Here is a 6,000-nt window from a genome sequence, read left to right as displayed (position 1 = left end):
CTCAATGTTAGGGCTTGGCCCCTAAAGGTGCGGAGACTTCCTTTAGTGTGTATCAGAATATCAGACAGGGGCTGTCTGAGAGACATGGGAATGAATATCAGACAGGGCTATGTCTGAGAGACAGAGTAATGAATATCAGACAGGGCTATATCTGAGAGGCAGGGGAATGAATATCAGAAGGTGCTGTGTCAGAGGGAAATGATTGAATATCAGACAGGGCTATGTCTAAGCAACAGGGGAGTGTGTGATGTGTGGATCATAAGACTCCGTGTGTGAGGGAGGACATCTGTTTAATGCCCTATACAAAACATGGCTCTCCTGACCGCTTCAGGAGAAATGGTAAACTATGCCAAAACTGGGCATTCTTTAAACAGCAGTTTGAAGTTTTCCTTTCTGCCTCCACGTTTGAAAGTGCCTGTGACCAAAGGAAAATAGCACTTCTGTCAAATTTGGCTAGACCGCAAGCATTAGAACTTTATAAATTGTTTGAGTTCAGTGCCTAAGAGGACAAAACTAAATACAACATGGTGCTACAAAAGTTTGATACACACTGTACAAAGCAGGTGAATGAGGCCTATGAGCGCTATATGTTCAGAAAAAGGCTGCAGTTAGAACATAGAACAGTACAGCACAGAACAGGCCCTTCGGCCTCGATGTTGAGCCGAGCAACGATCACCCTACTCAAACCCACGTATCCACCCTATACCGTAACCCAACAACCCCCCCCCCCCCCCCTTAACCTTACTTTTTTTTAGGACACTACGGGCAATTTAGCATGGCCAATCCACCTAACCTGCTCATCTTTGGACTGTGGGAGGAAACCGGAGCACCCGGAGGATACCCACGCACACACGGGGAGGACGTGCAGACTCCGCACAGACAGTGACCCAGCCAGGAATCGAACCTGGGACCCTGGAGCTGTGAAGCATTTATGCTAACCACCATGCTACAGTGCTGCCCCAAAGAGGGGATTCTTTCATAACAGCTTTAAAACTAAGAGTGCAGTCCTGCAACTTTTCCTCAGCATCCGATTCAATGCTGCATGATCAAGTTATGTTGGGGATAAATGATGAACGTTTGCGCGAGAAAATGCTAAGACGACCGGTTTTACTGCTTGAAGACGCGATTATATGTGCAAGGCCAGTGAACAGGCATCGACTGAATATGCAGTGTTTGTGGCAAAAGAAAAGAGCCCGAAATTGGGAAATGTGGCTGAAGCGATTAATACTGTGTTGCAGCAAAGTAAACTGCGTACAGTGGCTGGTGGCCATTTTGAGAGTGACATCACAAATGTGATGATGTGCATTCTACAGCCAAGCCTACAGTAAAAATCATTGTCTGGCAAAAGGTAATGTTCCAGTTGTTGCAAGTTGAACCATTTTGCAGCATTTGTCGTTTCCCAGCAACTTCTCCAGAAACCAAATTTTAGAAGTCCTACAGTGATTTCAGGTGGATCCAAAGTGTTCAGAGTGAAGAGAAAAAATCCAATATCTTAACTGACAGAGAGGATTGCTCACCATATACACTTATTGATACTTTCATGATTGAAGCAGTCACTAGGATTAATTTACTGGATTGCAATGATAGGCCAGTACAATAGCTCTCGAACATAATTAAGGGGTGGACTGTCTCATTAGAAATTAATAGCAGACAAATACCATTCAAAATTGACACAGGAGTAGACACAAATATTATCACAGAATGATATTCAAGGAATGCTTATAAGACACCACTGATAAAGCAATCCACTTATCGGCTCACAGATTACAATGGTAGCATGATAGTCACAAGAGGATCCTGCCATCTTGTTGGTAGAAATGGGGACATAGAGATTACCATTAAGTTCGAGATAGTAGAGGATGATAAGTTACATTAATTGGGATGGATGTTTGCAAAAGATTGCAGCTAGCCGAAAGGGTACACTCAACCTGCACTTCAGTTGACATAATGAAGAGTCAAGGGAAGACTTAGGTGTTGTGGATAACTTCTCCAAAGCTACCATCAGAAACTGAGATAGTCCAAATAGTGGAATCGTAAGCCACTTTCTTTAACACACAGCGAAGAATCACTGAAACAACTACACGATGAGATCAATAAATTCCATCCCACCATCAGACTCACCATGGACTATTCTCCAAATTCTGTTGCATTCTTGGACACACTCATCTCCATCAAGGACGGTCACCTTAGCACTTCGCTTTACCGCAAGCCCACAGACAACCTCACGATGCTCCACTTCTCCAGCTTTCACCCGAAACACATTAAAGAAGCCATCCCCTATGGACAAGCCCTCAGTATACACAGGATCTGCTCAGACGAGGAGGAGCGTAACAGACACCTACAGATGCTGAAAGATGCTCTCGTACGAACGGGATATGGCGCTCGACTCATCGATCGACAGTTCCAACGCGCCACAGCAAAAAACCGCACCGAGCTCCTCAGAAGACAAACACGGGACACCACTGACAGAGTACCCTTCGTCATCCAGTACTTTCCTGGGGTGGAGAAACTACGACATCTTCTTCGCAGCCTTCAACACATCATCAATGAAGATGAACATCTTGCCAAGGTCATCCCCACACCCCCACTACTGGCCTTCAAACAACCGCGCAACCTCAAACAAACCATTATTTGCAGCAAATTACCCAGCCTTCAGAACAGCGACCACGACACCACACAACCCTGCCAGGGCAATCTCTGCAAGACATGCCAGATCATCAACTTGGATACCGCCATCACACGTGGTAACACCACCCACCAGGTACGCGGCACATATTCGTGCGACTCGACCAATGTAGTCTACCTCTTACGCTGCAGGAAAGGATGTCCTGAAGCGTGGTACATTGGCGAGACCATGCAGGCACTGTGACAGCGAATGAACGGGCATCGTGCAACAATCACCAGGCAGGAATGTTCCCTTCCAGTCGGGGAACACTTCAGCAGTCAAGGGCATTCAGCCTCTGATCTCCGGGTAAGCGTTCTCCAAGGCGGTCTTCAAGACACGCGACAACGCAGAATTGCCGAGCAAAAACTTATAGCTAAGTTCCGCACGCATGAGTGCGGCCTCAACAGGGATCTTGGATTCATGTCGCATTACATCCACCCCCCACCATCTGGCCTGGACTTGCAAAATCCTACCAACTGTTCTGGCTTGAGACAATTCACACCTCTTTAACCTGTGATTATCCCTCTCCCTGGATCTGTAATGATTTGATTACCTGCAAATGCTCGCATTCCAAGCATTGTCCAGCATCTCTGACTTTGTCTATATAAATGTTTCTGGAACATACCTCGCCATTCACCTGAGGAAGGAGCTGCGCTCCGAAAGCTCATGTTTGAAACAAACCTGTTGGACTTTAACCTGGTGTTGTAAGACTTCTTACTGTGCTCACCCCAGTCCAACGCCGGCATCTCCACTTTCTTTAATAAGATACGACCAGTGCCTGACCGAAAACTACATAAAATCAAAGCCGAAACTGAAAAGGCCTTGACGCTCCAGAAGGTGAAGCAATACCAAAAAGAAGGATGGCCTACTGGATGTCGATCTGCTTTTCAAGATATAAGAGATGATCTTTCTGGAATAGATGGTTTCCTGCTCAAGGGAATTAGGATTGTGATTCCTGTCAGTTTACGTTTAGGAATTCTGCAACAGATTCACGAGGATCATCAGGACATAGAAAAGTATTGTAGAAGAGATAGACAGTCAGTGTATTGGCCGGGAATCAACAAAGATGTTGATCAATATGTACAAGAATGCACAATCTACCAGATGCATCAGCCAGTACAGGACAGAGAAAGTGATGGAAATTGTAACCAGTCCATGGTATAAAGGGGGCATGGATTTGTTTTATTTCCAAGGTCGTGACTATTTAGTGGTCATAGACTATTACTCCAACTGTCCAGAGATGATAATACTGAATGATTCGACAGCAAGATCTGTCATAAGAGCAACAAAATCAATTTTCACACACCATGCGATACCTTTAAACGTTGTCTCTGACAATGGTCCTTGTTTCTCGAGTTGGGAGTGGACACTGTTCGCAGAGCAGTACAATTTCAATCACATTACGTCAAGCCCATATTATCCTCAGTCAAATGGCAAAGCGGAGAAAGGAATAGGACTAATAAAGAAATTGTTCCACAAAGTGATTGATGACAATCAAGATCTATTGCTGGCGTTGCTGGTGTACAGAGCAACACCACTGTCAACTGGATTATCACCTGCTCAGATGCTAATGGGTAGACAACTTTGCACCACATTACCTGAGATCACCATTCCAAACATGGATAAATGTATCGCGTCAAAGAAAAAGAAGCAAAAAGAGGGCTATGATAAACGAACCAAACCTCTGTCTGAAGTAAAAGGAGGTGACTTTTTACGGATTCGGAATCCTAAAGGAGGATGGCACCACATCACAAAAGTTCTGAGACAAGTCGCACCAAGGCCATACTTAGTCACAACCGAACAAGGATCGCTGTTCAGAAGAAAGAGAAGAGCATTGATACGTATCAAACATAATGCCAAACCTCAACCTCAGAATGTTATTGATCCAGATAACTTCTTCAAGGACATTGACTTTCCCAATCCTTACTTGACACAGACACAGCAAGAAGATGTGGCAGTGCAATTGAATACTGTAATGAACTCCAATTGGCTTTATTGGTTGGCCAATTGGAGTATGAGCTCACTCAATGATAGCTCATTGAGGGGGCCCATATAATCACCTGTGTAGGCTTTGTGAGCCAGTCTTAAGTTGACTGGACTGCTAGCAGCACTGTTTGTAGCTGCTCCTGTAATATCGTTATTGTAAATAAATATTGGTGTGGTGACGGAACTCCTGCCTCCCGTGGATTACTACAAATACCTTGAAGACTCCATTAAGAAGATCCACAAGAAGACGAAGACCGCCTGAAAGACTTAATTTGTGATGTAACAGTTTTTTTTACAAATTAATGTACAAAATTATAACGTTTCTGATATAATTACTAGCAGTTTTATTAAATTTCTCCTAAATACATTCTTCTCTACCCTCCCTTCCCTATTAAACTTCACTGATCGATTTGTCTGTTAATTACAGCACAGAAGGAGCCCATTCAGCACAGTGTGCCTGCACCGGCTTCCAAAACAGCAAGCTAACTGGTCACATTCCCCAGCCCTATTTCCGTAGTCTTCTAAATCCATCACTTTCAAATATATATCCAGCTCTCCTTTTTTGTCCAATGTTCCACTCCCCCTCCAGGCCTTATTTCTCCTCCCCACACCATCCCACTTGTGTTCTGTGACCTTGCCGTTGCAAATGATGTACATGGAACATTTGGCGACTTAACTAGAATGATGATTTATCGATGAACACATGGAAAGATAACCAACAGAATACTATACAGACAAGGTTATTATTTGAGTTCTGTGAATGCTCATGGAACTACCCTATGTGTGACTCTCCCGGTGTGCGCCTTACTGCCAACTGGCGAATATCTCACGCCACGTGACCGATGTCTGACGCTACCAGCTGGTTGGAGGTCATATTACTAACTATGCACAATACTATTCACAGGCATATCACCACATTCTCTTCCTTTGGAGATGTTAATAATTATATACAAACACATGATTTGTATTATCGTTTAACACACGTGGCATATGTATATACAGATTCAGCTGTGCTTCAATTAACATGATATGCCTGCTGAATGTGTCTCTTGTGCATAGCTTATTATGCATCGCTGACAGGATCATCCCGCTGATCTTTTGGACTCTTGTCATCTTTCCGACATCGCATTTGTTTCCGTACAGGCCTTTTGTTGCGATGAGTCCTGAAGACCAGCATCCTTGCTGGCCATGCGTACGTCACCAGCTTCTGCGTCACCAGCGTCTTTCGTGTCTTTAAGCAATGTTTTTTGCTGCTGCGTCGTCGTGTACTCTCTGGCCTGTCGGCCACATTGCTGATGTCTTCTTGTTCAGCATCATTAGTTTCATAGGTGAGACTCAAGGTATCCCCC

The sequence above is a fragment of the Scyliorhinus canicula genome, chromosome 17 (genome assembly GCF_902713615.1).
Source record: "Scyliorhinus canicula chromosome 17, sScyCan1.1, whole genome shotgun sequence".
NCBI lineage: Eukaryota > Metazoa > Chordata > Chondrichthyes > Carcharhiniformes > Scyliorhinidae > Scyliorhinus > Scyliorhinus canicula.
This window is presented reverse-complemented; position numbering follows the sequence as displayed.